Source organism: Corvus hawaiiensis, chromosome 16 (assembly GCF_020740725.1).
Source record: "Corvus hawaiiensis isolate bCorHaw1 chromosome 16, bCorHaw1.pri.cur, whole genome shotgun sequence".
In the NCBI taxonomy this organism is placed as follows: Eukaryota; Metazoa; Chordata; class Aves; order Passeriformes; family Corvidae; genus Corvus; species Corvus hawaiiensis.
In genome coordinates this window covers 6,786,983-6,812,318 of record NC_063228.1, presented here as the reverse complement: position 1 = coordinate 6,812,318, position 25,336 = coordinate 6,786,983, and the positions used below count along the sequence as shown (strand labels likewise).

Here is a 25,336-nt window from a genome sequence, read left to right as displayed (position 1 = left end):
AAGACCACTCAGGCGGAGGGAGCCCAGGCCCCTCCATCCCACCCCTGGCTTCATGGAAGGTCAGGGTCCCCATCCTCATCCTACAGCCCACTGGGACTGCAGCCAGGATGGCCACATCACACCACCTCTTCTCCCTTCTGCAGGGTGGACTCTGGCAGTGAAACCAGGGCTGGGAAGGACCAACACCGGCCCCACACCTGCCCCAGGGCTGGGTTTGCCCCATGGCACTGGGATTTCAGCACGGCACAGGCTTGGGAGCATGCCGGCATCAGCCACCACTCCACCATCACCCACCACAGCCACCACCAGAGCCATGCACACCCGTACGAGCAGTGTGGGAGGATGGGTGACCCCCAGCCCTGTGTCCCCTCATCAAGCACTGTCTCTGCCTCCACTGCCATTCCCGCACATCACTTTGGCTCTCCACGTTATCTTATTGCTTGGCTAATGACCTGCTAAAAGTATTATGTGAAAAACCACGCTCTCAGCCAGCCATTAGACTGGTTAGGACCAGCGGGTTATGCTTTATTGCTTTAATAGCTGAGTTTATGAAAGGTCGTCTCATAACTGATAACATGCATAATTTTTGTAACTTAATTAATGCTGCTAATATACTGGAGTCTCCATCAGCTGCTGGTGCAACTGATGCGCAGTTTGCATCCCGAGCGGGGCTGGGAAGAGTATCCTGGGCCAGGCTCTGCTCGCTGTCCTTGCCAAACAGCACCCAAAATGGGAACACAGTTCAAATCCACACCAAAACCCCACCGTGCCACTTTTCCACTTTGGAGCGTCCCGTTCAGAAATGCTCCAGCAGAGACAGGGATTGCTGTGAGTGGGCAGAGGGAAATGGGAACAGATCCAGTTCCCAACCCCACAAGCCTGAAGAGAAGGGATTTCTTTGCTTCCACTCTGCTCAGCCCATGGAGAAGCCAAGGGCAGATGTGGGACCCGCAGTCAGGGAGAGTTTTACCTGTGGAAGAACCAAAAACCTCTGGGGGATGGGAGTTGCTCCAGCAATCCCATACATCTCTGACTGAAGTTACAACTGAGCAAAGGAGTTTTGCCTTGATTGGGGATTTGTGTCTGTGTCCCAAGAGGGTTCCCCTGGGAACCCTCGGACAGACCCTGCTCCTCTGATGATGCTAAGGGCAGCCAGGCTGGCATGGGGCAGGATCCTGCTGGAACTGCTGCCTTTCTTCCCAGCACCGGGTTTTAAGGACAACCTCCTTGACAACAATTTCGACAGTATTTTTTCAGAATTTCTTTTAAGAACACCCTCCTGTGAGGGTGGCGAGGCCCTGGCACAGGTTTCCAGAGAAGCTGAGAATGCCCCCTCCCTGGAAGTGTCCAAGGCCAGGCTGAATGGGGCTTGGAGCAACCTGGGATAGTGGAAGGTGTCCCTGCCCATGACAGGGGGTGGAAGTGGATGGACTTTAAGTCCCTTCCAATCCAAACCATTCTACGATTCTGTGACAAGTACACATTTTTCTCATTAAAAGGGAAAAAATACAAAAGCAAACAACTTCTCTGCACTGCCCAAGCGCACACCTGGGGGGCTGAGCGTCCATGGGGGAAGCTGGGAATCAGAGGCATTTCCCAGGCAGCAAAAACAGGCCCTTCCCTTGCAAAGAAAAAAAAAAAGAAGAAAAAAAAAAAATCATGTAAATAGGAGCCCAGGTGCATGCAGTGTGTGAGTCCCTGATATGCTGCCACCAGCAAATCTGGTGAGCTGTGAATCCCCGGCACCGCGCATCCAACGCTGCAAATCCGAGCTGCTCCAGTCGCCTGCTTAGTTTTGCAAATTCTTTCCTGCTGGCTGAGAAAAGCCAATATGTCTGCTGCTCCCGCTCCAGCGCAATAATTGTTCAGCGCTGGTTATCATCCTGCCAGAAAGGCACGAGCTACCGCTGGGGCACTCTGCTTGCTGTAAATGCAGCGAGATGATTTCCTAGCAAATGCAAGTTTTCCAAGGAAGTGGGTGGAATCTGCTTGTCTCTGATTAGACAGCTTGGGTTTTTGTTTTCCTGGTGCTTTAGAGAGAGAGAGAGAGAAAAAAAAAAAAAAAAAAAAAAGGCATAAAATATGTGGCTTTGCATCCCCTCTGCCCTGAATTGCAGGCTTGCATGCATCCAGGCGATGGTCCCCTTGGGACAGGCAGCTTTGCCCACACTCTGAGCAATGATCTCGTGGAATGAGGCTATGATCTTTCATCAATCATTGCTGAGCGCTTCTCCCTCCCGCGCCCGCTCCCCAGGCTGTGCCCGCTGCGAGTGCACAGCCCCACAGCTCTGCTTCCCCTTCGGGCCTCCAAAAATCAAGGGGTGCAGGCTTGGCCCCCCAAGTGCCTGGGGGGTCAGGACTCTGCTTGGGGACAAGGGGCACAGGACAGCCCCTCTTTCACCCTCCCAGGTCAGCACAATGCTTGGGAGGGATGCAGGATGCCAGACACGGCTTGCAGGACCACAGGGTGAATCCCAAATTCTGGCGCTGCAACCAGACTAACCAGGATGCTGCGAGGGAGGTGGGATCAGGACAAGCCCTGAGGCTGTGGAGAGACAGGTCTGCCTCCCCGCCCTTGCCAGGGGAGGAAAAATGACTTGAAATTAAGATTTCCTGATGTTTGGGGGCTTGGAGACCTTGACACCCCCTGCGTCCATCTGGCTTTTCCCCTCTTGTGGCAGCTCGCTCCTGCGCTCCTGTCTATCCGTGAATACCAATTATGGTTTAGGAGAATGTATATCTGAGATGTGCAAATACAAAAGGCAGGAAATAAAAGTCATCTCTTACTGAAGAGGAGAGGTAACCATGACTACCTGGGACCTCATTTAAAACTGTGCCGGCCGCAGGCTAAAAGGCAACGCTTCCTATTGTTACACACGTTTACGGAAAGCTTTGAAAACCCACTTTCCCCCCCAAAACCAGCTGGGAAGTAAGAATGAAAACGAGAATTGGAGGCGGGGGGGGAGGATATAGAAGATATTTATTGGTGTTTGTGGGCTGGTTTTGCATCCCACCTGCATGAAAACAGCCGGCGAGCTGAAACTTCAAATGAGCAACTCGGAAGGAGACGGAGCGCCAGCGGCTGCGGCATCGTGGTTCTGGTGCCACGTGGCAGCCGGCCGGGAGCCCGCGCGGCACGGGCAGAGCTGCGGCTCCAGCGCTCGGAGGGGGATGCACCCCTGTAGGAAAGTGGGGTGTGAGTAAACCTGTAAGGGCTCTCCATGCTGCAAACACCGCCAGGATGTGCTCGGGGTTTGCGGGGAGCTGGGAGGAGATGGTGGCTCTTGGTGCCGGCCCCAGCTGGCACCCAGACATGCTTTGCACACTGTCACAGGCTGTGGTTGGTTGGATTTTGGAAGTGCCCTGGGCTTGCTGAAATCACACGTGTGGTAGCTGCTGTTTGCATGCCAGATCCTGCAGCCTGCAGGAGGGATACCCATGATGGCGGGGGATAACTGGGAATCGCCAGCTGCCCAGCTGAACGTTTTCACCAGTCAGATCTGTAGGGCCAGTGCGGAGCCGGGGGACACCAGCAAAGACACCCCATTGCTCCGACACGTGTGTAACCACAACCTGTCCCAGTCACATCAAAGACCAGGAAAGCTATCTGCCAGCCACCAGCCTCGCCAGGACTTCACACCACTCTCAAGCTCATGGTTATAAGGCCAATGACCGGGCAATTAAACTGATTTTTGGTTCAAAGGCCGTCCCACCTGGCACACACAGACAACAGGAACCACCTCAAAACCAGATGCTGCTTTCTCAGGGATCTGTGCTGGGCACCAAGAGGGATAACTGTGGATGCAGACAAATGTGGTGGTCACCTCCACCCTCGTCATTCCTGGGCACCTGCCACAAGCTCCCACTGGCAAAGCTCTCCCCTGCCCACTGCCGGCACAGCCATGGCCCTCAGGCCCCCCTGCCAGCACTCTGGACCCACACCTGGGACCACACAACGGGGCTGCAGGCAGGAGCCCCAGCCAGGAATTATGGTCTGTACAAAAGACAATGACAGTGAATCTTGTTACTGGCTTTTCAGCAAACGTAATTCCTTTTTATTAGAAAATTAAAGGGTATGAAAAGCTTTCCAAGGCTGAAGAGCTGAAATGTGCTTTCATAAAATATGCGGCGTCTGATAAAACGGATTTGCTTGTCTGCCTGCCCCAGCCCCCTCCCCCTCCTGGCTATTATTCCTACTGGCAAGGTGATACCTTTTGCCAAAACACCAATCCCGATGTGGCCAGCGGAGACTCTTGGGGACCAGCGCTGCTCCCCAGCATCCCGGTCATTCCACCCTGAGGCAGCCTGCACCTGTTTGAGGTTGGGTTTGGGTTGGATTTTTTAGCTAAATGAAACTCTGAGGGACAGTTTTTTCCCTCCAGGGCTGCAGGTGAAGTCTGACAACAACCCAAACCATCACCCCAAATGCAGCCGTGAGGACGCAGCAGTTGCCAGCAGCAGAAGGTGAAGCCAGGCAATGGCAGACAGAAAGGAATGGATTCCCCCAGACATCACACAAACAGCAACTATTAAAATCTTCCTGGGAAGTTCCCTCCTGAGGAGAAAGTCATGTGCCCTCCTGTGCCCCAGCACTGAGCTGCGTGCGAGAGGTGCCGAGGGCCGGCGAGTTGCCAGCATCAGGCAGCGGGCAGCCAAGGTAACGCGAGGAATCTCGATTTCTTCCCTTTAATCGTTCCCTCTCTCTGTCTCTTTCATCTTTCTGCTGGTCCAAGTCAACCTCCCATGTTCGTGAGGGTAAAGATTCTTGCTCTCTCCCACTTGGCACTGTGGGGCTGGCACAGGCCAGGGACCACAGCACCCCGGAGCGATGCTGGCAGATGGTGCTGCCTCTTCCATCTTTTGTGGGCAGAACGCCCCTTGCCAGCCCTCCACAAGGACCACAGCCTTAGGGTTCACCTCGACCCTCCAGGTTTTTTATGTCCATTTCATTACCAGGTCAGTTTTGCCTCTGCAAGTCCCATGGAATGCATGGCAATGGGATGCATCCATGCCCACACAGAGATCCCCACAGGGACGGTACACAGGGACCTTGCTGTGGCCACTGTGGGCACAGGGCTGGCACCCCCTGATGGTTTGTCACCCTTGGCATGGCAGAAATAGGGGGAAGTGAAACAACATCCCCTGGGTACCATCAGGGAGCTGACGCCTCAGCTGGGAGAGGACGTGGCAGCCCTGGCCACTGTCCCCAAATGACTCCAGCCCTGGCGATGTGACACAGGAGCAGGAGGCAAGGAGACAGCAACACCAGTGGCATGCAGCCACTGCAGCGTGCAGGACAAGCCACTGGACATGGGGTCATTGGGCTGGTAGGGACAAGGACAGGCGGCAGATTCAGCCGTGTCCCTGCCACCATGCTGGGCACCAGCACTGCTGCCATGGGGAGACACAACTCCAGCAGCAACACCGTGTCCCCACATGCCCCCTCAGTTCTCTTGCAAGCAAATGTGCCATGACCCAGCTACAGCATCTCCTTCCCACCCCATCAGCCGTGGGTTCCCTGTGCCACTGTGGGCTCCCAGTGCCACTGGCAGTGCTGTGCAAGTGCTGCCCGGCTGGCTATTACCACAGGAAGAGCTGTAACACTACAGCAAACCTCCCTGCTCAGCCCTGCTACAAATCAGGGTCAGGCGGCAGCGCTGTTAGACAGAGCCTGCCAGTACGTGCTCCTGCTCCTAATGTCCTCCCGCCGCACGCTTAATGGGGACGCACAGGAGAGCGATGCGACGAGGCAGAGGCTCGGCCCCGCTGCCCATCCGGGGGTTCCTGCCCTCAGAGCCGGCTCCCTGTCACCAGTGGAGCTGAAGGTTAACACCAGGGAGGCATGGCCAGGGATGTTTTCTTCCCTGGAGCTGCTCTGGCTTTACCTTTAACATCTGCAAATGTGGTTAAAAGTTTGCCGAGCCTATTTTTAGAGCCTCTCACCACATGCGATTTCTCCATCGTGAGACAGGAAACGCTGATGAGGTTGTTCGCCACGGAGCTGCTTTCTCCTCCCTGGATGGCCTCTGAGCTCCTCTGGCCTGTGTGGTGCTGCCACACCACTGGTGTCCCTGGTCCCCACCTCCCAGGGTGTCCCATGGTGGCAGCTATGGCAACCCAAGAGCTGAGGGTGACAAACTGCTGGAGGGTGCCGGCCCTGCACCTGCCAGCATGGTGGTCACACCAAGGTCACCATCCATGGTCCCTAGGCAGTGGCGGAACGGATGTGTCCCGATGCTGTTCAGCCCCAGGGACTTGGAGGCAAAACTGATCCCAGCAATGGAAATACAAAACCTCGAGGGTGAAACCAGGCCCCAGCATTGTGGACCTTGTCCACCATCTTGCTCCGTGCCTCAGTTTCCCCAAAGGAACAATATTTTTCTTGGCTCCCCACCCTGGAGAAGCGCTAAGGGCTTGGGCAGCTGCTGCACCTCCTTGACCATGGGATGCATCAGCACTGGGCACAGGGGCTGCCAGTAAACAGACCTTGGCAGGGGTGTCCACTACCAACCCTCACACCCACCACCCCCAGCATGGGCAGCTCAGTGTGTCCCCACCATCACGCTTAACACAAAACACTTTGGAGCCAAAGCAGACCTGGCTGCCCCACCGGGCCAGGCCCTTCTCCGTGCCTGGCCCCGTGTTGCGGGCTCGGCAGCACGCAGGCGCGGCTGCGGTCGGGCGGCGCGGGTACCTGCTGTTTGAATGTCAACACCTCATTTATACATCTTGATTGGCTCTCATCAGCCATGCTGCGCTACACCTGATTGCTCCGAGCCGACGCAGGGTGCCAGGCTGCAGCGCCTAATTCCAGTTAATTGGCCCTTCATCCGAAGCAAAACAGAAATAGAGGAATAAAGAAACAATAAACCATCCTCCCCCGCTAAAAAAAATTAAAATCTTGGCGTTCTGGAGGGTTGGTTTTATTTTGCAACCGTGAGCAGGCCATGCTGTGGGCTATGGGAATTCCTTCCCAGGAGTGCTGCACCCTGCATGAGCTGGGAGATGCTTTGCCACTCACAGGCTTGGCTCACTCGTGCTCCCCCTCATCCCACAACGAGCCCTGCGTTCGTGTCACGCTCGCCTGTGCTCCTGCTCCCGCCCGCTCTCGCAAACCACTGAGGCTGAAATTTCAATTAAGAACGAGAAATAATTACCCGCCGCTCCACATTTCCTCTAAAATGGTAGCCAATGCCGGCAAGCCGAGTCACCGCCTCCTGCCACGTCCTGGCGCTCACCGGCGGGCTGGCATTCGGATGACATTTCCAGGATAATGCCGGCCCAGCTGCCGCACGCTGGTGGCTGCGCCCCCAGCCATGCCGGGAGGCCAGTGCTGGCGGATGCTTGGGAGAGATGCTCTCTTCCACAGTGGGAGTGGGGCTGCTGCGAGCCCCTGCTGCCATGGCTCAGCCTTTGAACTCTCTGCCTGGCACTGCCTGCTCCCAGCCATGCCCTGGGCTGGGATGCTGGTCCCCTGCTCTCCACCTGGCAGAAGCGCTGCGTGAAAATGACTTGGCTCATCTCCTTCCAAGCCACACGTCATGGGGAACCACCATGCTGCTGTCCCCAGCAGCCACCATGCACAGGGATGGGGCATATGGGGATGTTCCCCTCACTCCAAGGAAGGCACTGAAGTGCTGGAGTGCATCCAGAAAAAGGCAACGGAGCTGGGGAAGGATCTGGAGCACAAGGAGCGGCTGAGGGAAACTTCTCAGCCTGGAGAAAAGGAGGCTCGGGGGAAACTTCTCACTCTCCAAAACTCCCTGACAGAAGGGTACAGCTAGGTGGGGGTCAGGCTCTGCTCCAGGTAACAAGTGATAGGACAAGGGGAAATGGCTTCAAGTTGAGCCAGGGGCAGTTGAAGTTGCATATTACGAAAAATGTCTTCACCAAAAGAGTGGTCAGGCATCAGAACAAGCTGCCCAGGGTATTGGTGGAGTGTTCATCCATCCTGGAAGTGTTCAAAAAATGTGTGGATGTGGCACTTGGGGACATGGTTTAGTGGTGGGCTTAGCAGTGTTGGGTTAATGGTTGGACTTCGACGGTCTCAGAAGGGTTTCCCAACCTTCATGATTCTGTGATTCAATGATTCCATGCAGGAGGGCAGGAGCAAGAGGATGGGCAGCACCAGGGTGGGCAGCAGCCTTGGCTGCACCACTGGCCTGTGGAACAGCACTGGGAAAGGGCAGACAGGCCCACTTTCAGCCCCCCAGCCTGGGGACACCAGCAGTGTGGCTGTGTCTGCCTCCCCCATGACACTACTCCAGGCAGATGCCCCAACCCAGCACACACCGGGGCACCTCAGACCTGCCCACAGCTCCAGAAATCACACTTCTTGCACTGTTTCATTTTAGCACAGCCAGAAATAAGAGGAACAAACTCCATCAGGGTTGGAAAGGGCACAGACCCCAATCAGAGGATGATCTGGCATCCCCAAAGTGCTCCTGCAGCTTTCCCTGTTGAGACAGCCTGTCCTGGCTCCAGCTCATGCCCTGTTGGAGTGACACAACCCTGTCACAGTGACACAACCCCACTGCAGATCCCCACGGTCCTGCCCCAGAGAGCTGTGGGAGATGCAAACCCTGGGAGAAGGTAGAGACAGGACACTGACGTGGGCACAAAAGGCTCCTCCATCATGAGGATGGATGAGAATGAGGGAAAAATGAATAAGGATCCGTGCTGCAGCAGAGCAAGCTGGTGTGGAAGATGTGCCATGTCCCCAAAACCAGACCCTCTGCCATCAATGTGAATGGTGTCTTATTTTCCCTGGATGTTTTCCCATTCCTCTTCCCATAATCCAGAGCTGTGGAGGCCACTGCAAAGCCTGCAAGCCCTGTGACTCCAGTGGCAGGAGATGCAGAAGTCCTGGGCAGTGATCACAAGAACAGGGAAAGCAGCAACCTCAGGTTGCAGATTAGCTTCATTTTACAGCCAGGGAGGCAGAAACCTCCCGTGGTTCAAAATCTCGCTGGAGACCACACAGGGAGCCTGGGGAAAGCCAGAGAGAGGTCGCAGGTCTCTGCAGGGTGAGAGCATCCTCTCTCCGGGCAGGGAGGGAGGGAGCTCAGAGCCAGCAGGACCCCACAGTGGCCCCAACCCATCGCCGCACCCCAAACCTCACACGGGGCCACACGCTGCACCCCTTCCCCCTCTGACCCCAAACACCCACTGCTGCCATACCAGTGGGGGTTGCAGAAACCAGTTTGGTGAAGAGAGAGAGGCTCTTTACCCAAGTTTAAATGCACTTCCCTTGACTCCGTTCCCAGTTCACTGTAGAGGAGACCCAGCTTGGCCGGCAGCCACGGTGCTCAGCTCTGCACGTCCCTGCCCAGAGATACATTCCTCAGCACTGCAGCTAAGTGCAGCACAGCCTTTGAGGCCTTCACCCCTCCTTCAATGATAATTTATGCCCTCTGACCCAACTCCCCCTTTTAAATCAGGCTGATCAATAGAGAAATCAGACAATCCTTTTAAGAAACTATCTCATCTGATCCTGCCAGCTAATGATCTCTGCTATCCTTACAGCTGTTTGCAGATCTGTAGCCTAGGCTGCTGGGGGAAGCGGGAGGAAAAAAAGCCACTGGGCCAAATTCCTCCTTCCCCACTGCAAGCAGGAGCAGCAACAATGCTGACGATTTGTATGGAAGCAAAACAGGAGATGCCAAATCCTGTTTTTTGGAAAACAAGCCGAGCATCATGCTGCAGGGAAGCACTAGCTCCCAAAATCTGCTCCCTCATCCATCTCAGCACCAAACACTCTCTTCTCCCATCTTGGGAGCCCTGACAAGACATCCTCACTTTTTTTGCAGGCTCCAGCATCCAGGCTTTCCAATGCCTCCTCTTCAAAGAAAACCCAGCAACACAAAGCAGCAACCCCAAATCTGGTTCCCGGCTGAGCCATGGTCACCCACACCCTGTTCCGTGCACATCCACAGCACTGAGGCCCACAGCTCCAAGGGGATGCTGTGAACATTGGGATCTCCATTGCTTGGCTGGAAAACCCTCACACCTCACAGGGATCCTTGCTTTACCAGGGCAGCAAAAGCTCAGGAGTGCAGCCGCCTTCTGCCCATGGAGAAGCTAAACCAGATCAATGGAAGAGGGAGCAACGTCCAGCACAGCACTGGGAGCGGTGTGGCAATGTCCATGGAACAGCCTCCAGAAGGGCTTTATTGATGGCAGCTGCATTTCTATTTAACTGGCAAAGGAACAGGGTTAACCAGCGAAGAGGGAAGCATCAAAGAACCCTTTAAGTCTTCAAAGTAAATCAGCTCCTGGAACAAACGCGCTCGGTAGCCAAATGTCCCCTTCTCCTTTGTGTGCACGGAGATATTGACATTTATTATGATGCCCAAAGCACCCAGAGGAAGGACGCTTTCTTTGCATCCAAGGGCCATTTCTCACCCTGGCACACTCACAGGGATTTCTCCCCTGCCAAGGCAGGGCTTGGCCCCCAGCACTCCCTCCTTTAAACCACCCAGGAGCCAGGATGGGACCGTGTCCCAGGGATACTCAGCACCTTCCCACGCCCACAGGGAGCCGGGGACCAGGCTCCAAGCCCAGGACATCTCCAAGGTCCCACCACCATATGTCCCCTCCCACCCAGCCCTTGCTCTAAAGCCCAAAAGCAGATGCAAAAGCCAAGGGGTCTGAAGGGCTGCGGCAGCACAGCACGGCGCAGGTCCTGCCACAGCAGTCACAGTGAATTACAAGGTATTAGAGCCCCGTGCTGCCATGTCTCTGTGCAGCAGCAGTCACGGTGAAGGACATGCTATGATAGGACTAGAGTCTCCTCTGGAGATTCCAGTCACCGGCCTGGTGGAAGGCAGTGGTATGAGAGGCCAGCCCTGTTCTATAGATCATGTAGCGACAGGCATGTGAAGGACACGCTATTACAGGACGACGCGGGATGAGAGCTGTGGGGTTTGGGGAGGGGGGGATGGCTGTGCCTCGCTGGATCACTGAGTGCCCACGCTTTGCGAGCCAGCAGCCGTGAACGTTTTTAATTATGCTTTCCTACTTTATCGAGCATCTGATTTTCATTTACACGCCGGCCATCTCCACCTGAGAACGTGGCTGCTGCCATTCTTTTCCAGCACTGCTCCCATATCCCCTCATGCATCAGCTGGAGGGACCCAGCAGAGCTGGAGGTCCATCCTCAGCACAGGGGACCCATTTGGTGACTGACCTGCCCTGCAGCTCCCCTACATTCCCCACACGACACCAAGGACCATAAGGGAGCTGGGCAGAGCCTCCCTGATGCCCAGTGTCCCTCCCCGTCGGAGCAGCCAATTTTAGTGGCTGCCATAAATGCAGCAGGAGCAGTGTCCCCTGGTGAGGCATCGAGCGGTGACTAAGAGCGGAGATGACAATAAAGCGGAGGAAGCAAGGTCTGACTGCAAAGCAGCAAACCACCCCCTCGAATCCTGCTCAGAGGCACTGACTGATGATGCCCCCTCAAACCAGAGCCTGAGCCCAGTGAAGGAAGGCTGGGCTCTCTGGGGCTCAGGCTGAGCCCTGGCGCAGGCTCGGTTCGGGTAAAAATCCCATAAGCAGGAGGGGAGAAAGGCTTCCCCCACCAGGACACCGGGACGGAGTTCAAGCCTCTTAGCAAAGCACACAGGGAGACTTGTGTACAGCCCCTACAGATAAATCTACCCCCTTGAAGCGTTCTCAGTGGTAAATGCGGTAGAGACTGTGCAGGACTTGACAGCTCGAGGTGTATTTATGGTGCTTTGGCAGCGGGGATACAACCAGTTGGGATTTTTGCTCGGCTCTACCACTTGGGCATAGCACAGCCACAACAAACCCATTTGAATACCTCATTTCAACCAAGGCAGAGATCCAGCCTATTCCCTGCGGAGCAAGCGCCAGACCTGGGGCCAAATTAATCTCCGATGGATCTCCATCAACTTCATGGAGTTACAACTACAATTTGGCCCATGCCTGACACGTAAATCTGCTCATTTTTCTTCCAAATCGTCCAAATACCACAGCATTTGTTAGCGCAGGAGAGGGGACGCATCCTCCGGGAGAGATCTCTTTGGATACCGCGCCAGCCCTTTCTTTTTTTTATTTCCTTTGCTGCCTGGGATAAAAGGCAAGCGAGACAGACCGTGGTACGTGTCTGAGCTGTTTGGGAAAGAAATAGGAATTTCCTCCTGCCATTCCCAGTCTTTTGATAGGCAGGTGGGATGCGAGCAGGAATAACTCAATCAAGACAGAGCAATTTTTAATTAATTTGTGGATCCCTTCACCGGCTGATTGCCTTGGAGACAAAAGGGAAGCCTCTCCTTTAACACTTGTGTGTGCCTGGTACTCTGAGCCTCCCCTTTTCACCAGCACATCTTTGGTCTTGAAAGCTGCACAAAAGGAAGAATTCCTTGATCTTTTGCCTCGGCTTTTGCTAAGACAGAGACACACGAGCGCGAGCTGGGTTGGGGGGTTTTTTGGGTTTCTTTTATATTTTGGGGGGTTTATTAAAGCCCAAAATGCACATAGAAAGAGGTGGGGAAGGAAAAAAAAAGAAGGAAAGGGGAATAAAAACCCTCAAAGCTAAGAAAGGAGAGCATTTTCCGTCAACACCTTCTGCCCAGCCCGCTCCATCCCCAAGGGGAGGGAGTTGAAAGGTTCAAGCTACATCAAGTGGTGAGTAATGCAGCGGGAGGCTCCTGCTCGGGGCCAGGCTCTCGCCCTCCGCCACCCTCCCTGCCCCATGCCCGGTGCTGGCGGGGCAGAGCCCAGCTCTCACCCTCCCCTTCTCCCCTCCACCAGCGACCGTGGGGATGCGGGAACTTCCAAGGCAGTGAGTGACACCACAATTATCGATTGTCGGCTGCAAAGGCTTGCTCTCACCTCCCCCCCTCTTCTCACTTGTTTTCTTCTGTGCAGCAGTGCCAGCCTTCAGAGACTGCTGCTGTAAAAGGCTCGGATTGACGGGGTGTCAAGATATCCGCTGCCCCTGGCTTTTAACGTTCCCTTGCAAGGGGGAGCAGGAAGAGCCCCTGCACCGGTATGGGGAGCTTGGATAGCTCCAAAAGAAAGGGAGGAATGAAAAGCCTCCCTCTCTTCTCTGTCGAGGAGATGCTCTTGAACCACAAGCAGCTTTTTCAGCCTCAGCTTGGCTGCGTGCGTCTCGGAAATCTCAAGATGCTGGGAAGGAGGATGTGCCAGCCGGCCCCCGCCAGTGCCTGAGTCCTGCCCAGAATCCAGGCACCCAAAAAACCCACCACGCTCCCCAGCAGGTCTCTGTGGCACACACACCTGACCACCCAGCACATTTGGCAGTGGCCATTTTAGAGGTGGGGAAGGCAAGACATATCCAGGCCAGATGAGGTCACCCAGAAGAGGCTACAAAAAGACTGGGACACCCCAGCTTGAGCAAATCCTCTGCTGTTCAACAGTGATGGCACAAGGGGACCAGATCAGAGGGTTTTCCTAGCAAAGACTGGCAAAGCAGGAACTCCAGGTCATCCCTGGATCCCCCACCAAAGGCTACAATGTCACCCTGCCCAACGGCCCTGAGATGGTCCCCTGCCAGCTCTGTCCCCAGCTCAGCTGGCCACCTGCAGCAAGCGCCATCCCTGCCACAAAATGGGGATGGTCACCTGCCCGTGGAGGTGTTTGTTTGCAAAGCCTGGCGGCACCTTGGGACCATGGCTAAGTGTTACGTGCTGGAGCCAGAGGCCTGAAATTAAAGCTGGCTCCACGACTGTCAGTGTCGACACCTGGTGATGGGAGGAGAGGGATCGATGATGGAGAGTCTGTCGCTCCTGATGCATCGCCGTCAGGGTCAATACACAATTCCCGGGGAGATCAGATGTCCAGGTTAACTGCTTTGCCTCCGTGCTAAGCCGATGGGCTGGCGGAGCCCCATCCTGCTTGCACATCTTCTTCCCCAGCCATATTCACCCCACAGCCACCAAATGCCACCGAGAGCAGCCCCGGGGCTTGTGGCTCTTGTTTTCATCCATGTAGAGCTCAAGTGTAGTTCAAACGGGTGCCCAAGGCTGGGAAAGGGACACAGGGACAACAGGGACCTCCCCCCAGGAGCTTTTGGCTGCATCAAACCAGCCCACTGCCACGGGCAGCATCACCAGGGGACCTCATGGGGACACAGGCTTGGGGATGGCCACCACCTCCTCTGGCCACCCACGGGGGCTGGGAGGGGAAGTGGGGGTGATGAGATCTCTGAAAGGGGGAGCCCCATCTGCCAGTCTCCCTGTGCACCCCCATCCTGAATTCCTGAACAACAGAAAAGGCAAGAGAGGAGGGAAACTCTCCTCTCCTGCCCAGCACAAGTCCTGTGCACTGTGACTGTGTCCTGCTCCTCACCCTGGGTGGGCAGAGGATCCATGTAGCTTTGACACAACACCTGTCCCCTCCAGGTGACACCACAGACCCCCGTGGGATAGGAGAGCTGTGACAGCAGGACTGCACTGTGCCCTCTGCACCAAGCAGCCTTGTGGCACCCCAAGGCACCCCTAAGTCATTGCAATGCACGCAAGCAGGAGGCAGAAGCTCTGCTTTGCACCCATTCCCATGTGCCACGCTGGGCAGGATCCGTCCCCATCCCAGGGGGTCCTGTGACGATGAGAGCCACCCGCAGCCAGACTGCAGCATCTCACCCCGACAGCTCCCAGGGGGTTTCAGCTGCTCATCTCCTCCTCCAGCACAGCACAACCTACCCGGGGGAGCCCGGTGTGACCCCCTGAGGAGGGGACCAGGGGGTCCTACCTGCCATCAGCCCACAGAGCCAGCCTGGGGGGGAACACAGCATCACACCCGGCACAGCCAGACTTGCACCAGCCCCCCCAAAAAATCCCAAGAAAACAGAGCGCGGCATGAATAACAAAAGCAGCTATCAGTAAAGACTCTCCCAAGAGGCTGCAAGTTCTTCAATTAGAGCTCGCATTATAGGAATGAGAAACTCCACGCCGTCTTCCGTACGGATAACACTTTTTTCCCCCTCTCTTTTAAAGAATAAAGGGAGGGAGGGAGGGAGAGGAAGGGCTGCATCTCTAATGCAACAGACAGGTCTGCTGAGATTCACTTTGGCTCTTATTTTGACTTTCATCTAAAAGAGCTGCCCTGGGAATCCATTAAGTCCAATTTAAATCGGCTCTCCGCCCTCGCGGCTTCTCCCCGCCTTCGCGCCCCCCCCCCCCAGCTCCCTTCTCCCCCCTCCTCGGAAGCAAACAAACACAAAAGCAAGGCCAGGCAGGGCAGGCAGCGAAGGGCAGGCAGCGAAGGGCAGCACCGGCGCGGTTTCGGAGCCGTTCCCTGGGGGATTACAGCCTTCCCCAGGGCAGTTGCTCCATCTTTATTTCCGCCCAAATAAACACAATCCGGCCACGTTTGGATACCACCTCGGTATGCCCCACCTCGGCGGCACTTTTGGGGGGCCGGTGGGGTTTCGGGACCTCCTTCTGCTCCCCACACATCTCCCCCCTCCACACACAGGCATATTTTCCCCCGGTTTTATTATTTTTGAGTACAATTAGCTCTATTAACGCCGCAACCGGCAAAGTTGGACGGGATATAATCACATACTTCAGGTTTGTTGTGGTTTTTTGGTTTTTTTTTTTTTTTCGTTTACCCCAATGAGCTTTCCCCCCCCGAGATCATTCCTCTGCCTTTGGGAATCGCCCCCCCCTCGCAGCCTCGCAGCCGGGCGAGGGACGGACCCCTCGCCTTTCATCTCACCACACTCATTCAAGCTCTGCTTCTGTCGTATAAGCAGTTTTCCAGCTCTTCCCCCCCCGCCCCGTAACACACCCGCTCTGCATTGCATCCTATTCATATGTTTTCAATCATCGCCGTTTCGTTATTTAAAACAAAAGCACACGGTTCCCCCCCCCCCCGGGCAGCACTCCGAGCCCCCTCACTGGGCTCCACGGTTATTCCCTGGTTTGTTTGTTTATTAATGTCAACGGAGGATCTGGAGGCAAAATTTGCCGTGGGAGAAAGGGAGCGGGAGGTGAAAGTCCCACCGAGGGGCTTTCCAAAGGCGCAGCCAGATGTGCAAACCCCACGATTCCTTGGGTTATCTGCTAGATCCATTTTTTCCTGCCCCGCCAGCCACCGAATAAAAGAAAGAAAATCCATCAAGTCAGCGTTCTCACGTGCAGACAACGGCAAGGAGAGCCAGGCGCCCGCCCGCGGCACCGCCGCAACTTTTGGAAGTATAAAACCATGCACATCCATAACTCCTCAATTAAATAAGCCTCCCCGGGAAGACTTCCCTCTGCAGAGGATTTCGCAGCCCCGTGCCCATTATTATTTTAACTTTGCAAAAGTAGGGAGTTAGGACAAGCAAAACGAATCCATCCCTTCCACACACAAACATTTCCAAGTCTCAGCTGTATCTTTGTTCAGACACCCATCAATCCGCAAGTCAGGAGGGGTTTTGGACCGGTTGCAAATTTCTTTATTACTTCCAGAAAAGCAAAACAACCCCCCCCCCCCCCCCCACGCCCCCCGGCTCCTCCGTTGCTGCTGCAAATAGGACACACACACAACACACACACAGAGCACAGACACACGTACGTATAATCCCCCCTCCCTCCCCAAACTCCGCGATGCCGGCGCCGTGCATCCATTCAATCGCAGCAGCACACGAGTTGCACAAGAGAAAAATAAATCCGGAAAAAGCTCTGTCCGCACACCCTCACCCGCCCCCCCCTCCCGAGCCCCCCCCCCTTCCAATTCTGCTGCGGCTTCAGGAGGAAAAAAAAAAAAAAAAAAAAAAAAAAGAAGGAAAAAAGGAAAAAAAAGCACAAAGATGTAGCTTGCAACAATACCTGCGATGGTCCTTGCTCTCTCCTCTCTCTCCTGCTGGCTCGCTCTCCTCCTCTTCCAGAGCACAGTAGCCAGATTAGATCCTTAGAAAAAAAAATGTGAGAAATAGCACAATTCTCCTTTTTTTTTTTTTTTTTTTTTCTTCCCTTCTCAGCAGCCCTTCTGAGCTCCTTCACTAACCATTATTCATAGACCACTAGGGGATATAAGGTAATTAGAAACGGCCCTATAGCATCCAGCCTGAAAATGTAATGCCAGCGGTAGGAGTGGTGGAGGGCTCTGGCTGCGGGCGGCTCCGGCAGAAAGTGCTCGCTGGAGCTGGGGACCGAGGTGAGAAGTGGGGTGGAGGAGAGGGCGAGCGGCAGCGGGTGCTGGCAGCTCTCCCGACAGAGACCAGGGTGGCCAGGGACACCGAGCGGCACGGGTTTGGGTTGGGTTTGGGGATGGTTTGGGGTTTGGTTTGTTGTTTTTTTGGGGTTTTTTTTTGGGGGGGGATTTTTTTGTATTTTGGAGTGGGCTCGCCGTGCCCGTGTGAGCCGTGCTGGGGCTGCGTGTGTGTGTGTGTGCGCGTGTGTGTGTGTTTGTGCCAGGAATAGCAATCAGCAGAGGCAGCACACAGAGCGCAAAAATGCCATCATGCAGGGTCAACAGAAAGCTGCAGACATTTTTTTTTCTCTCTCTCTTTTTTTTTTTTTTTTTTTGTAGGCTTAATCCTCTGGAGCGGGGGAGAGGGAAAAGGAGGAGGCTGCTGCCTTCTTTATAGTTTTGATTTTTTTTCCTCTTCCAACCTCGTATGATCAGATTAACCCCCCCTCCCCTCCACGCACACACACACACTCTCCAGCCCCAGCGATCCCAACCCTCCGCCAGCACTGCACCGGGAGATGCCGGAGTCGGCGCAGGGTGGGATGCGGGTCTGGCCGCCGCGATGAGCTGGGTGGGATGAGCTAGGTGGGCTCGGCAGGGAAGCAGAGCAGGAGGGAGGCAGCGCGGGGAGGGGGGGAGGTGGAGGCAAATGAACAAATCACACCTGCAGCTTTCTGCGTGCCGGAGCCAGCTGCAGCCCAGGCAGCGACCGGCAGGAAAAATCCAGGCGCGCGGGCTCCCAGCACCATCATCTGCGGGGATTTAGGTGCACGGTGAGCTGGTGGCAGCTCATCGCCGGGAGCGATTGATTTTGGGGAGGTTTATTATTAGCAGGAGGGGAAAGGGAGGTGGTAACAAAGAGCAACCCTTCCACACACACTGATTTTTCCAAGGGGTAAATAAAACCCGTCGCAGAGGTGAGGAGGGGGAGGTGGTCCCCTCGCCGAAGGACGCAGAGCTGCGGTGGCCCTGGCACACCGGGGCACCCGTGCCCTGCCGCCGGCGGTGCCGGGATCGCTGCCGCGCAGCTCCGCGCCCCAGCTCCTGCCCGAAGGGCGCAAACGCCCAGCCCTGCCTCCTCCCACGACTCCGCTCTGAGCCTCTCGTTAATTGAACTAAAGCTGTTCACCTTGATAACGCAGCACGGCAGCAAGTTTCCGAGCCATACGCGGGGGGCTGGAGAGCTATTTGATCCACTTCCAAGGCGCTGCCTTTCAATTCAACCCCTTGCTCTTGAAGGATGGATAACCAGGCCCTCTCTTTTCCCTGTTAATTACTCGAGATAGGAGGCATCAAGCTGCAAACCAGACCAAACCTCATAAGGGGACACAGCACCTGCAAAAGCAGACTGCTTGTTCTCGTCTCCCCTGTCCTTTTCCTCCCCATAATCATCCTTATCCCCATCCCCATCGCAGACCCAGCCTGGCTGTTTGTAGGTAATACACCACAACACGCTCCCAGCCACCTCCAACTTCACACATGCCTCTGCAGGATGGTAAATCAAGCTGGGACCTCATGGCTCTCCAGGGACTTGGTGTTACTCCCCCTAATTACCAATCTGCCCTGCCCTTCACAGGGAAGAGCCTGGCACTGTTTGGCACCACAAGCCGTGACTACCACCCTAGTAAAGCCAAGGTGGGATGGACCCAAAGGACGTCACCCCCAGCTTCTCCTCTGGGACTGAGAGAAGACTAAAGGATTTGTTATTTTTACACTGCAATCCAATAAATTCAACAATCTGGTCCATGTTCTTTCCCGGCTCTGATATGTTTGAAATCCCCACCTCCAGGAGTCCTGGGATTTCAGGAAGACCTCAGCCCTGCTCTCCTCAAACCCTGACCTCACCGTGGGGAGAAAGGTTGAAACCACAAGCCCCAGAGAGCCCCATATGCAAATTAAATCACCACCAAACACTTTGGTTATTAAACACCGTTATTTTTCTGGAACATTTATAGTTCTGCGCCTACAATTTACGGGTTCAAAAAGGCTGATTTCATGACTTCTCAGCACTTCTGAGGTGTCAACACCCACATCACCTCTGTTTGCATGACACGGTCATGTCTATCTAAGCCCAAGCACTGGCTGGGTGGGAGACCACCACCTCTAACACCAATTAACTTTACTCATTAAAACCTCTAAGCTCAATTGTGCAGATGGAAAAGTTGCCATCCCCTTGATAAAATCTGGATCCAGAGCATCCTGGAGCAGATCTCACCCTGAGCTACCTCAAAACAGCATGATCAGCATCAAAAAGCCTCTTCTGTCTTCCCTGCTAAGAGAGCAGGGCTCACCTTGCTGATCAAAGTCGGAGGCTTCCCTGGACATAACCCTGCACCTCCTGCCCCGGAGAAGCTAAAAACTAATGACTCATCGCAATGTTATTTCTGGAGCTGCTAAAACAAAGGCACTCTGGCTCCCTTGGCTCCCTCTCCCCTCGGTGTCTCACCGCTTCGACCTAAATGATAAGGCAATCTGAGAAAACTGAGCTTTTCCCCACCACCCTCCTCTTTCATCTGGCCCTGACATGAGTGGCCAACCCAGGGTCCAAGGACCTCCCCAATACCTACACGGGATGCTCTAAGCTGGCTGTTTCTCATTCATCTTTCTTTCATCCCTCCTCCTGGCTGATTTTCCCTCAGCCCCACTCCCAACCATCCCAGTGGATTGCTTTCTTCCCCTGGCCCAGGCGCCACCGTGTGCCACACACCCCACACGTGTGGTGTCTCCTCGCAGGCAGGGAGCAGCAGCCCTGCCCCAGCTCTCATCAAGCTCCGTGCATCGGCTCTGAGCGGATCCGATGGATTTTCATTTCCTAACTTTGCCCTTCGGGCTATTTCTAACGAGCTTCCTCACGCTTAAAAAAAAAATAAAATCCTTCATCTTGCAGTGCGGTGTCAGAACAGCAACACTCGGGATGACTGTGCCTGCGAGGAGGCTGGAAATTAATTATATCACAGTGGCTTTAGGTAGGGATCCATCCACTGACCTCCTCATCCAGCTCCTGTCTGGGACCCAGGGAACAGCCAGAAATCCCCTCTCAAAGCAAACAGGCTTTTTTTGGCCTTGAAAAATGTATTTTCGTGGTGTGATGTTTGGTCCGTGCAGCACAACCCTGGGCACAGAGCCATCACTGTCCTCCTGTGACCCCGTGTCCCCCTCATACCCCATATCCCCAGCCTTGAGCCCCCTTGTGTAGCCTCTTCCTGCAGCACCGGGTCCATCCACCCTCCTGGACTCATCCCTCCCACTGGGAGGGAAGAATCAGTCCTGGGCGCCTTAATTTCCACTAATCAGATGTTTTAATGAGTTTCTCAGCGCCCAGCACATCCCACTTCCCACTACCACCCCCTCCGAGGCCGGGCCCGCTCCCGCACCGTGCCGAGGCCCCTGACATCTCGAAGGCTTTCCTTGGTGGGAGAGCAGCGATTATTTCTCTCAAAAGGTCTCTTATAATGGAAACCATCTCTGCATCCCTCCTTGGTCTCCTCCTGCCGTGACCCAGGCTCCGTCGAGAGGAGCTCTGCTCCAAGGCAGCGCCGTGTTTCCATGGAAAGAGTGAATAGCAGAGTCTTCCCAGTGGTTTATTAGAATTCCTTTTACTTCGATGGAGAGTTTTAGAGCAAAGTAGAAAGGCTTTAATGTGGGGCTAATGGAGCCCCTGGGAAGTCCAGGAAGGAAATCTCCCCTGGAGAAGAGGAGGCGTGAGGAGAGGGAGGGCAACTTTCAAGACAAATTCCTGGACAGGTTGAAATTTTTTTGCAGGAGCCATCTCAGGCAGCGAGAAATGGAAATGAATGTTTGTTTTATTTTTAACAGATGTTACAAAAGACCTGCCAGTAATTCAGCAAACGATGCAAAACCTAGATCCCACTCACTTTTCCTGGTATGTCTTCCATCCCCTCCCTCTTCTGCTCGGTACAAACGCTTATTTGCATTTAGCATATCATATTTAAAGAAAAATAAAAATATTAAGCAATAAAATAACAATCATACACCACTTCATTTCCTCCCTCCCTAAGGCTTTGGTTTCAGTTTAAATCCTTGGTTGGAGCAGCTATTAATTGTTTTTAATAAATTTTTCTGTCTCTTCAGATTTCCCAAACCTATCATCTACTCACCCACTTTGGGGGCTGCCCTCTTGCCCGGGCCCCCATCCCCCTCTCTCCCTGCTGTTCCCTCAAGGAACAGCTCTTGACCGTGTAAAGTGTTTGGAGCCCCAGTGTGAAACACAGACTGCAGCTTCTTCTTTGGGGAGAAATACAGGGATTTGCAATTAAAAGGTGGGGAGATAAAAGGGGAGGGGGGACAGTGGGGGGATCCTAAAATCATCCAGCCAGCGGCTGGAAAAGCAGTAGGAGTGTGGCTCTCCAAAAAACAAGGTGCAGAAGGTGATCCACGAACACACACCACAGCATTTGGCCGGCCCACTGGGAACTCCAAAGCTGATCTGAAACCCACCATGACGCCAGAGGGGTATTTGGAATGAGATACAGCATTTGTGAGTGTCACACATGAAAGCCAAACCTGGGAGGCCAATGACAGTCATGGAAACCCAGAATGGTTTGGGTTGGAAGGGACCTTAAAGATCATCTCATTCCAACCCACTGCCATGGGCAGGGACACCTTCCACTAGACCACATTGCTCCAAGTCCCTTCTAGCCTGGCCTCAGACAGGGGGATGGGGCAGCCACAGCTTCTCTGTGCCGGTGCCTCACCACCCACACAGAGAAGAATTTCTTCTTAATATCCAATCTGTCCCTGCCCTCTGTTGATGTGAAGCCATTCCCCCTTGTCCTGTCACTCCATGCCCTTGGAAAGAGTCCTTCTCCAGCTCTTTTATAGGCCTGGCCAGAGGAGCCCTGAATCCCACAGATAACAGATTTCCTGAAAATGAGCAACTTTGGCAGCTCCTGGTTTAACTCTTGCCTGCAAAACACAAGCTGCAGTGGTTCCCCTTTTCATGCCTAACTATGGAATACCACTTCTCCTCCTGATACCCAGCTTTCCAAAGAGCAAGATCCCAGGAAAACCTGGAGTGGGCAAATGCTTGGCGATTTTCTGCCCTGTTTCCTGCTAGCATGCACAGCCTCAAGTGGGGCTCAGTCCACAGCCCATGATCCCACACACCAGCATGCCTTGAGCTGGATTCACACTTCATAGATGCCTTGTTTGTGGGATCCCAAGCAGGAAAGGAGGAGACAGACTCCAGGGAGCAGCTACAGGTCAGTACTGGTACAAACGGGATGTCCCTGCACCCATTATAAATCCTAAAATCTGCCTGATTTCCAGGCAGAAAATGGCATCCGTGTGCATTTCCAGGTGACGGAGGAAAACTGGCTGTTTTCACTGAGCTTTCTCCTCTTCCCGTCACAATCCTGCACCTGGTTAGCAACTGTCGGAAAGAGGTTAATCACAGTCCTTAAATCAGGAACCTTGTTGTGGTATGCTCGGGATGCACATCTGTGCTCTCCATGGCTCATCCCCGGCAGCATTTGGGAGAAGGCAGTATGCCAAAAAAACCCCACCTCCAAATAAGCCACCCACCCCCCACCCCCCCCCCTCAAATGAGTGACAAGCATCCCAGGGTGCAGGATCCTGCTGATTCTTTGAGCCGGTTCTGCAGCACACGTGACAGGCTCATGATTCCCGCAGCCCCACCACGGCTGTGGGTTAAAGGCATCTCGTATAACAAGGTGTTGGCACAGCCATTGTGGGGCAGAAAAGGCTTTTGAGGGATTGGGTTTTTGCTCACTGGCCAGTCTTGTGATGGAGGGGAGGAGGCATCACCTGGAAATGCCTTGGGAGCAAATCATGGGGACCAGAGGTGGTCTCACATCCCAACCCAGAGCTCAGCCCTTGGCAGAGTGAAGGCTGGAGCTCCAGCAACTGCCAGCTGCCCAGCTTGGCTCCTGATTTCCAAGCATTGCAAAGCCTGGCCTGGCCTTGCTATTTCTAGGCCTGTCCCAGGGGACCACCCTGCTCTCCCTGTTTTGGGAAAAAGAAGCATTTTGGAGCGTCGGAGCCCTGGTGCTCAGCCGGGCCCTGGGCTGTGGATGCGGCAGAGCCAGTGGTGCTCAGCACCGGAGACTGAGGCCGTTCCACGCACACACACGTGCACAGCCCGGAAAATGGAGAGGAATTGATCCCGGAGGCAAATCTCTTTTGTTCTAACCCCGTTGCCGTAACTGGATCTCCCCAGGTTCCCGGCTCAGGAGCCGCGGCAGATCACATCGCTTTCATGCCTTCTCCCAGTGCCAGCTTGTCACATTCCCCCGTCGCCGGCGGCGGGGAGGGGACGGGCGGGAAGGGGAGGCATCGCTCCCAGCGCTTGTTTACCTCACCACCGTACACGAGGGATATACGGCGGTAATGAGCAAAAACCTGGAGGGAGCAGATTGCAGAGCCACGGCATGAGACCACCCCCACCTCACAGGCTGCCCCTTTCTAACGAGGTCCCCCCCATCCTCCTCCCCGCCAGGCTCCCCGTGCCCTGACATCCTCCTGCCTTTCCCCGCTGTCTCGTTCCGACTGCAGAAATGCTGATTCACAGAGCCCGGCGCAGGAGGCGTTTGGGAGGCAGAGAGAGCAGCACAACACCGCCCGAATGCACCCGACCTCCCCGGGCGCCTTCACACCGGGGTCTGGCGACAGCGGAGTCGCTGCAGATTAATCCACTCTGCGCTTATTCCAGCACCTCTTTCCCAGTGACTCCCTCGCCTCTCAGCAAGGTGAATCCATCCCCTCTGCTTCCCGGGAGAGCTCGCATGTGAATTTGCCTCCCCTTTCTGCACAGGGGGAAGCAAGGTGAAAGATTTCACGCGCCACGCAGCGAGATGCCAGGATAGCGGGATGGAGTGGATGGCGCTTCCCCAGGGAAGTACTTTGCTTTCCAAGTGGTAGGGCAAAGAGAACAGCACCCTGACCTGCTGCCAGGCATGTGTCAGACCTCACTCTTGGATGCTTTGATGCATCACCAGCAATCCAGACCCCGTCTCCTCCTTCCAGGGCAGCCAGTGTCCGGCGGCAGGGTCCGGGCATCCATCGCCACGTCAAGGGCGCTGCGCCGTGACAGCAGCCGGCACGAGCCGAGCTGCCCGCCCTGCCTCACCTCACCTCCCCTCCCCTCCCCTCTCCTCTTCTCTCCTGCCAGCACGGTGCAGCTGGTGCAGCAGCAGGGCTGAAATCCGAGACAGCAAAAAGGATGGTTTTTTTGGGGCAGGCTGTAGGAACACTGTCCCCAGCATCCCAGGGCAGGCAAATGGCTGCGAAAGCAGGGGATGGCTGTCCAAGCATTTCGCTTCTCCCAAGTCCAGGACCCGTCCCTCTGGGACAAACACAGCACACTGTAGGAGAGCTCAGGTGAATAGATCCATCCTGTTTTACTCCATCTTGCATTCTGTAACCCCATTCACTTCTCCCCCCTGAGGCCACTTCATCCCAAAGTCACCTGAGGTGCCACAATGGATGCAAACACTTGGGGACTTCGTGCATTGAACAGCAGGATGTGACACAGACCTTCCTGTCACCCTCATACTCCTCCCTGTGCCGTGTCCTTCTGGACCAGCTCAGCACTGCTTGGCTCAGGTGGGATCCATGCAGGAGATAAACCTAGTAAGCCAGGCAGGGAAGCCAAAATTGCATCCAGCTCTGCAAGCCCATGGGAACACTCTGGATGTATCTGGGGACACCAGGGCATCAGGACGCCCCTTGCCACCAACACACTGCTGCATCTGCAGCCCCGAGGCTTGAAGACCAAACCCACCTTTTATTTTAATCCTTCCATGGTTTTTTGCAGGGTGTATCAAAGCCATGCTGGTCCCCCGGTCCCCTCTGCATGGGCGACTGCCTGCCCACAGCCAGTGGCCAAGCTGGGCTGCTCATCTGGCTCCCCAAAAAGCCATGGTGCATTTGAATAGATTTCCACCATACAACTGTAAAGGGCCCAGTGGATTTGAATAGGAGCCCCTTGAGGTATTATCTCAGCAGTGCCTCGAGGCAACCACCTGAATCCTTCCGTGACTGGTGCGAAAACCTGGAATGTCTCCAGCAGCTGGGGATTATGGAAAGACCTTGCAGAGGAGCCCCCACACCACCACAGCCCAGCCAGCACCATCAGCTCTCAGATGCTCTCACGTGCGGCCAATCCTCAAAAAACAAGGCATGATGAAGA

General features: G+C 54.9%; 1 protein-coding gene and 1 long non-coding RNA gene across 5 annotated transcripts in view; one reads left to right on the top strand and one right to left on the bottom strand.

Annotated features, from left to right (window-relative positions):
- RAI1 (retinoic acid induced 1) overlaps positions 1 to 25,336 on the bottom strand; it is a 74,699-nt gene that overhangs the window by 22,699 nt on the left and 26,664 nt on the right. For 3 of the 4 annotated variants that reach the window (XM_048320357.1, XM_048320353.1, XM_048320354.1), the window contains exon 2: positions 16,803 to 16,883. The gene's annotated coding sequence lies outside the window, so the exon portion shown is untranslated. Of the gene's footprint in view, positions 1 to 16,802; positions 16,884 to 16,980; positions 17,073 to 25,336 lie in introns of those variants that run through there. The other variant, XM_048320356.1, reaches the window with a different exon arrangement.
- Positions 17,027 to 18,912, top strand: LOC125334011. The gene is made up of 2 exons (XR_007207049.1): positions 17,027 to 17,130; positions 18,743 to 18,912. It is a non-coding gene; the product is annotated as an uncharacterized LOC125334011 (long non-coding RNA).